The sequence below is a fragment of the Haliaeetus albicilla genome, chromosome 19, assembly GCF_947461875.1.
Source record: "Haliaeetus albicilla chromosome 19, bHalAlb1.1, whole genome shotgun sequence".
NCBI lineage: Eukaryota > Metazoa > Chordata > Aves > Accipitriformes > Accipitridae > Haliaeetus > Haliaeetus albicilla.
The window spans coordinates 25,874,285-25,882,495 of NC_091501.1; the positions used below are offsets into that span (position 1 = coordinate 25,874,285).

General features: G+C 44.1%; 1 protein-coding gene across 5 annotated transcripts in view; it reads right to left on the reverse strand.

The window, feature by feature from the left end:
* PPARA (peroxisome proliferator activated receptor alpha) overlaps positions 1–6,768 on the reverse strand; it is a 48,083-nt gene extending 41,315 nt beyond the window's left edge. Inside the window, exons 1-4 of one of the 5 annotated variants that reach the window (XM_069806889.1) lie at positions 6,494–6,766; positions 6,002–6,154; positions 3,155–3,224; positions 1,889–2,089 (exon numbers count right to left, since the gene is read on the reverse strand). The gene's annotated coding sequence lies outside the window, so the exon portion shown is untranslated. Of the gene's footprint in view, positions 1–1,888; positions 2,090–2,332; positions 2,520–2,578; positions 2,694–3,154; positions 3,225–6,001 lie in introns of those variants that run through there. The other 4 variants (XM_069806891.1, XM_069806890.1, XM_069806893.1 and 1 more) reach the window with 4 other exon arrangements.
* Between the last annotated feature and the right edge of the window lie 1,443 nt (positions 6,769–8,211).

Consider the following 8,211-nt stretch of genomic DNA (forward strand, 5'->3'; position numbering starts at 1 on the left):
TATATACTTTATAAGGCTTGTTAAAAGAAAAAAAAGCATACATAGCTAATGGTTTGATTAAATTGACTCCCCTGTCCACTCAACTAAAATCCAAACAAGTTAAAGATTCAGAGATTTTGCAAAAGCTGTCAGATTAAATTAAAAATGTTAAAATTCAAAAATGCTGTAAGAAAATATGTTTGTACTTATAATAAATATGAATTCAACTTCATTTATTTTCCAAGACAAGTATGGTGTTCTCTTTTTTCCACCTTGCAATAAATATGCCATGTGCAAAAGAAACAGAACTCGGAACTCAAATCTTAGCAGGTAAGCGAATGCAAAGTAAAGAGAAAAATAGTGCTACTTGCAATTTTGAAGTAAGAGCTGCTTCTAAAAAAATACTAAGAAAATTTACATTGCCCTCCTTGACCACTTTGGGTCAACAGTGAGCACTATAATCTATTTTCTAGAACAAGATGAATAGCCTAGGCCATGTAACCTACTCTCCTGTAGGTCATTATCTTCTCTAATATTTTTATAACACTCAGCACATATTAAAAGCATAACAGCACAAAAGCACAACTGAAATGCAACCATTTCTCCATGGTTTAAAATTCATAATGCCCTTTAAGAAGACTACAGTATTGCAGGGTATGAATAGAAAATGAAGACATTAAAGAATGACTGAAAAGCAAGTGAGAAAACCACAAGGTTTTCAGGCCATACGGGTTTGTAATAGGTAGCCAAAACTCCCTATGCCACCTGATTGCAGAGGATGACAGTCAATATAAGGCATCAGCAGATTGATAAGAACTTTTTTTTGGACTATGCCAAGTGTTCCTTCCAAACATGGGAAAAGAAAGGGAGTGTGCTGGCTGCGCAGTTCTACAAACCTCTGATAAGGTCTGCGCACACTCTCATCCTTCTGAAACATTACATTGCCCTACTTAAAATCCAAAAAAGTTGCCACTACAAGTAACTAAGAGCCAATGGCTGCTTGATAGCTCATGCCAAATAACAAAGGTTATGATACTGGTTTAGCTTTGAGTAGACTTGTGACCACATCACATGCACCACAACTGCCGTCAGTTTCAGCATGAGACCAGGTAGCCTCAATATTGAGCCAGTGATTCTGAATTTATGAAGGAAACACTTTTTATAGCGTATCAGTTTTGCTACCTGCAAAGACCATGCGGATTTCAACCCAGTAATCAGTGCTAGATGCCAACAAGAAAGTCTGTGCACGTTCTATAATACATGTACAGTTTGATTAAAACTTTCCTTCCCAACAAAGCTTATGCAACGTCTTTATTCGTGCAGTACTACTAAGGCTTCCAATGCCACCAAAGTGCCAAACATCATTATTGCAGATAATCCTGTCTGACGAATCCTGTACTCACGCTTCTTCCATCAGAGAGCTTAGGAACAGCTACTTGTGTCAGTGAGGCTATGCTGATCTTAACAGGAATACAAGGCAGTACCTTTTAGCACTTCTTCCCATTACTTTTTGAATGCTCTCTTTTTCACTTGCTTTTGGACAGCCCCGTAGGGATGGACAATCAAGAACATGTTCTTCTCATCAAACCACAAAAGCAAACACGGGGGAGCTCCCACTGACCCACTCCTCACTCCAAGGATACAGGACTCTCCTCTGACCAACCGACTGGTAAAAGCACAACCGGCCTGACCAAGCCAAGCCAATAAAGATCACCTCCAAGCACGTACTTTCTGCCAGGCGCCCAGGTTCCTTTCTCAAACCAGGTTAAGGACAACGTGTGCTGCGTTTAAGAGACACGACAGCTGCAAGACGGCACCTTACCTGACAGGACACCGTCTTCTCCTCTGTTCCCCCCCGCCCCCCAGCACCCTGAGGTCTCCCCACAAGGTTTCCAAGATCGCTCTTTACCTACAAACGCCAGCCTCCGCCAGGGACGGCTCTCGCTCGTCCTTTAGCCCCTCTGACCCCGGGCTGCCGCCCACCGCGGTCCCCGGACGGCGGGGCAGCTGGCGCGAAGCCCGAGGGCAGCAGCAGGAACAGCTACAGCATCTCCCCAGGCCGGCTAACTCCTTCTCCTCGCCTTTGCCACCGCCGGAGTTTCGCAGAGGGCTTCAAAACGCGGCGACGAGATAAACAGATAAATAAAGAATAAAAAATAAACAGAAAGGGAAGGGGACGAGAGAAGGAAAAAGGACAGGTCGTTAGGAAAGCCGCCACCGCGTTAGCGAGGCGGGGGCGTCAGCCGGCCGCGCTCCCACCGCCTCCCCCCCCCTCGGTCCCCGGAGCCCCGGCCGGGACACAGGCAGCCTCCGCACCGCAGGGGACGGGGTCGGGTCTCCCCTGAGGCAATACCGTGCATTACTGCCGGCCCGCGGGCAGGCGGAGAGGCCGCTCGGCGCCCGTGGGCGCAGCGGGTCCGGGTCCGGGTCGGGCAAGGGCCGCCGCGCTCCCGGCTGCGCTCCGCCGTCGGCCCCGCGGGGCGCCGAGCTCTACTCGCCGCCAGCCTCGGCCGCGGGGGGCAACAGCCGCCCGGCGCTGTCAGGGCCGGCGGGGCGGGGGCCGGTGAGGGGAGGGGAGCGGAGGGGAGGGGAGAAGTACCCCGGTCCTGCGCCTGACTGACTCCGGGCGGCAGGGTGACAGGTACCGGAAGTGAGCTCGTGGCACACACCTCCCGCCACGGCCGCGCGCCATTGGCTGGGGAAGGGGAGAGACCGGCGCGGGCCGGGCGCAAGCGCGGGGGCGCGCGCTCCCTCTCCACACACACACACGCACGCACACCCCTCCCCCCCTCCCGGTACCGGCGGCGCGCGTGCCCGGCCGTTGGGGTGAGGCGCCGAGGCTGTCCGTTTTAAGGGTGAATAAAACCCCGCCGGGCGTGAGGGGACGGGGTGGGAGAGCAAAATCCCGGGTCCTGAGGGGATGGTGCGGAGGAGCCGTGGCGGACCCTGTGAGCCGGGGTGTCTCCTTGAGTGCGGCCGGCTGAGAAAAGCTGTTCGGGATGTTACTGCGGGTCGCGTCTACAGAGCAAAGCCCGAAATCCTGAATAAAACCCAGCAAAACCCCCTGAAGAAGGCTTTGTAACGGACCTTTGGCTTCCCGAGGCTTTTAAATCTTGGAAAGGTAACCAGAAGCATAAATACAGTGGTTTTAAAAGGGGGTTAGCTTCTCCCCTACCTCCATTTCTGCTCTTTGGCTGCTCCGTGTATATTACATTTCTTGATGATCCCCATGGTTGTGGTCATCGCTGTACAAAAAAATATCACCAGCCTTTTTTAATCGTATAATTGCATTTCCACTTTCACGTTCTCACTCCATTTGGGGGGGGAACCCTACAAACAAACACTTTATTACTGACCCGAGTAGTCAATAACACAGGTGCCAGGAAGAGAAACCGCCACGACCTATTTCAGATGTTATTTTATATGTACCAAGCACAAACACACATGCAGCTTCTGCTTATTTTTACTCAATGGAAACCTAGTTTGTGGCAGTTCAGAAAGACAGGCCCGGAAGGGAAGGAAGGAGAAGGCTGTCCTGGAGGGTCAGCCCCTACTGCAGTGAGCACCATACTTAAGGCCATACATTTCTCAACCTTTGGGTTAAGCATGTGGACCTGGACAGCACAGCACTCCATACAGGAACAACAGCAACGGTAGAGGCTGAAAAACCACCAGAAAGCGTGCCTCAATGTGAACCAATAAAAAGCAATATTAACGGCAGAAAACAGAAGCTAGTGAAAGCCCTCACATTCACAGTAATTTAAGGCTTTTTCAGACTATTTCAAGCCAGTTCTGGTCACAGCCCGACTTTTCAATCGGTAGTGCTGCTCCAAGGTCTGTCCTGAGCCAGGCCAACACCCAGTGCTGCAAGAATCGACTGATTTAGAAAGTTAATTCCCAATTTTAATACCTACCTATTTCCTCACAGCCTGTGTGTAACAGAGCTCAGCTGACAACAAGGATCAGGGACTATTTCCATAAAAGATGTTATCCGAGCAGATGAGCTTTTCATTCAGTTTGGTTTTCTTTCTTTCTTTCTCCCCCCACCCCAAACATACCCAAACAGACTAAGCTTCTGTGCAGTTACAAATACATATTGGTTTTCTTTGGGGATGTGATCAGCAATTAAATCTGTTTCACCTCTTGTTTGTCAAGGAAGCTGTGGAGAGTGAGGACACTTGTGTTTGAGTTTCCATATTGAACTTTCAGACTGGATTTAGGAAGTCTCTTTGCACGTGTGCTTGTATTGCTTGTCCTGGAGGTCACATTATACAAGCGCTGCAGTACAGTTCTCAAAAGTAAGATCTTGGTACGCTTGCAGGCTTTTGCCTTGGGAATTCATGCATTTTGAGGGATTCACCACATCAGGGCTTCGTTGTTGCCAGTCAGAGGCATTCCAGGCTGTCTAGGCTTTATCCTAGCAGTCGAGCTCGGCTAGCTTTTCTGAGGGGCAAGTAGATGTTTCATACATCTTGTCCTGGCTCGCACACTAACACTGTCCCAAAGGCAGTAAAAATACAAAATATTTATTGGAATTTAAAATGAGTTGTGGGCTGTTTCCTGTTTATGAGCTGTGGGCTCCCCATCCCACGCTTCCTGATAACCAAACTCCTAGCAACCTCCGTCTACAGTGTGGTCAGTGAAGAGGACTCTGTTATTCCAGACATGGAGAAGAGCTGCATACATTTTGTCCATAAAAATGGCTGGTGTTGCAGAAGACATCTGTAGTGAAGGAGGAGAATGTATCCCGCATTTAAAATATTTACCCAGGAGACCATACTGATTTCTTTTGTACCGAAAGTGCTTTTTAAGTGTAGATTACTAACTGGATTGCGTAAATTTGTATCGCAGTTCAAATCTTAATAACATACTAAATATCATAAACATCCATTAGCTATTTAAATGTGCAAGCTTTTAGAATCAGAAATTAGATTATTTACTAGGCTTTTAGCTGGAATAAGCTTTAATTAGTGTTATATTCTATTAATATGCAATAACCATATTACTATTGCCTAACAGCTCTACGGTTGTGAAACAAGCAGCCAGACTTGTGCAGTCGTTGATTTTCCATCTTTCCAGTAGCCAGCTGGCTTTGTCAGAGGTCTCCACAGTCATGCGCAGCATTTCTGTCACAAAATGTTTTCATTTGCAAAACAAAAATTGCCTTTCTGTTTATTTAAAGGCCAGATATAGAGTCTCTCGTAAAACTTCCGTGGAAGCAGATGAGCAGATCCAAGCCAGCACAGACTCATTCAGAAGTCTGGGAAACGGACTATACCAGCAAAAATTGGCAGTGCCTTCGCCACCTCCTACAACTATGGGTAAAATGCAGGAAGTGGGCTGACCCCGTGCTCAAATATTTGCTGTGGTTTCTCTTGCTGATCTGATGATAGAAATTTTAACAGACAATATGTGCCTCATTTTTGCTGGGTCATCATGAAAGACTTCCCTAACAAAGTCGATATAATAAGTAAAATACAGCCTTCCCGTTTAGCTCTTTATTTGAACAGGAACTGCAGAGACCAAGCGTCGTAGCCAGCATTTTATAAGCTGAAATAGTATACATATGGTTCTGTTTCTCTTTGTGTGACTACTTAAGTTTTACTGAACTAACATATACTAAATGAAAATTATTTTAATATTATCGATTTACTCTTCTTAAAAGAATAGAAGTGGCCAGACTGTCAAAAGACAACAAGTTTTATGAACAGAGGTCACTAACAGAAGTATAGAAAATTATTCGAGAGTAATTTAAGACTTTTTGCTTATAATTTTGTGCATGCTGAATCCTGCCCATTTGTGCCTGGTCAAAATAAGTCAAACCCAACAGTCCCATGTGATAATGAACAGGAGATGATTACATCTGATTTATTTAAGTTAATACGTGGGTTACGTGCATACACTATGCAAGCTATTGTTAAAAGAACAGTTCTCTCACCAAATCAACCCCCTTAAAAAAAACAAAACAAAACCAAGCAAACTGGTGAAACAGAGGAGACCGGTGAGATTTATCTGTCCTGACCTTTCATTATGAAGCTCTGTCCCAGCATAGCAGTCTTGGTACAGAAACATCCATGCTACTTTGCTTTGCTGTTGGTTTTAGGGCAGGTTCGTTTTGAGGGTTGGTTGTTTTTAGATGCATGTCTCTCTCCTGGATTAGAACAAAGCTCTAAGACTAAAGGTAATAAATGAAAACATTTTAAGATAAATCATATGAGGCTCATCTGCCTCATTTTAATATGACAGGTTTTGGATGGAACCAGGATGCAAGTTACAGGTTTACACAAGTCTAATGTTCCACAAAACTATTTAGACATCACTAGATATATATTTTTTTTTAATCTAAGCTGATATTATATTGCCTAACAAAACAAGCAGTTAAAGTTGTTATTTATATTTAATTTTTGTTAGAGATCTTTACCATGCCACCCCATCAATGTAAGGTATGGACTCAGTTATTCAGATAATTTCTATCCATATTTGAAAGTTACTTTGCTCATTACTCTTTACTTACTAGTGAAATAATTCATTATTTGTCAGAGTGTCAGGATCAAACATTCCAGATGTCTGTACATTTCTTCTGTGTCAAAAAGACTAAGAACAGTTGCATGTAAGATGATGGTGCTTTAAACTTATCAATTAACCCTTAACCCAGAATATTTAGAATTTCTCTAATAACCGATACTCTTTTTATGCTGGTGTTGTCATCATCACTATGGGTAGCTATATGATTGGCAGCAATGTTGAGAATTTTTGAATTAACATTTTGTTAATGTGACAGTTGTGTCCGTTGTTCCCCGCCCCCCCCCCCCCCCCTTATTACTGTCAGGCTGCTTCATTTCTCCATTTTAGTACAAAAGTTCTTTAAAGAAAGACTATTAGCAGTGAGCAAGCACCTTTCTTACAGTAGTGCAGGATGCAGTCATTAAGGGTGAACTGAAAGAGGGGGAAAACAGTACTCCCCCCAAGCTTCTTCTGAGGGGAAGCCCACACTTGAGCCTTCTGCAGGATGTGAAGGAACCATAGGGGAAACTAACAACTTGAAAACAGTTTATGGGAATAAAACTCAACTGTGCTGTTCTTTTCCAATACGCCCCCTCCCCCCTGCCCCACCCCTTCTTATCTGAATCGTTTCTTCCTCCAGTGTAAAATTCCCTTTCCATACATTTCTTTTTGTACTGGACATTGTATTACCAGATTCAGCAGGATGTAGCAGATTTATTTATGGTTTTATTGTCCCTGAGAACTGCTAAAAATCAGTTAGTGTAATAAAATTACACAATTTCGGAAAACAAATCACTGCTCGGGATCTTGAATTAGGGAGATTTGTTATTCTGTTACTCGGCTTTTTTGCTCCTTCCTTTGATGCTCATGGTACTTGCCATGATGTGTCACTGAAGGGATAACAGTTTCCTCCCATGTGTAAATTTTTTTCCTATTATTCTTGGAAATAGAGGTACTCCTAATTTAATTAATTCTTCATTTAATTGCTTAATGCATTTTAATTTATCAATCCCTGTATTTCTATTGAAATACTATTTCTACTGAGTGTTCTTTGAATGTTTCCTATTTCAAAGAAAGAGTTCCTTTTCTTATCCAGGCTTCTCACTTCTTCCTACTTTTGCTCTGTTGGCTCAATGAAGTCTTTGTTGCCCCTTTTTCCCCAATCTCAGTTTCACATTAGGTGTTTTATCTGTCTCACTGAGATTCTCTTCCTGGGTGACATCTTTAAAATCTCTCCCTGTCATCACCACCGTAACTGTGATTCATATCTTATTCATTAGCTGACTATTGCAACACCTTTTCTGGCCTCCATTCTTCCCCCTCTCCAGTAAAAGCTATCTTTTACAGTTCCTCTCAAGTCTCTTTACTATTTATGTCAACTCTGTACCTCTCTCTGACATCTGCTTCCAGTTCCCAAACCTTCTTTCCTGTAATCCCCTGTGCTCTCCCTGCTGTCATTTAACAATCATACAGAAAATTTGCCCTTTCCCTGAAGAGCTTGTATATTATTACCAAGACATAGTAGAACAAAAAAAGCAAGAAAGAATGTATGGTGGTACCTGTTTCTTAACACAATTATTAGCAACTTCTGCTTGGTTTTCTTTAAAACGTGTCCTATACACTTCTGCAGCATGTATGTGCTCCCTTGCATGCCTAGATTAGCTTACGCTGTAACTGGTAAATTCTCCCTGCATACTTCGATCAATACTTATTTATTCTTGTCTGGCT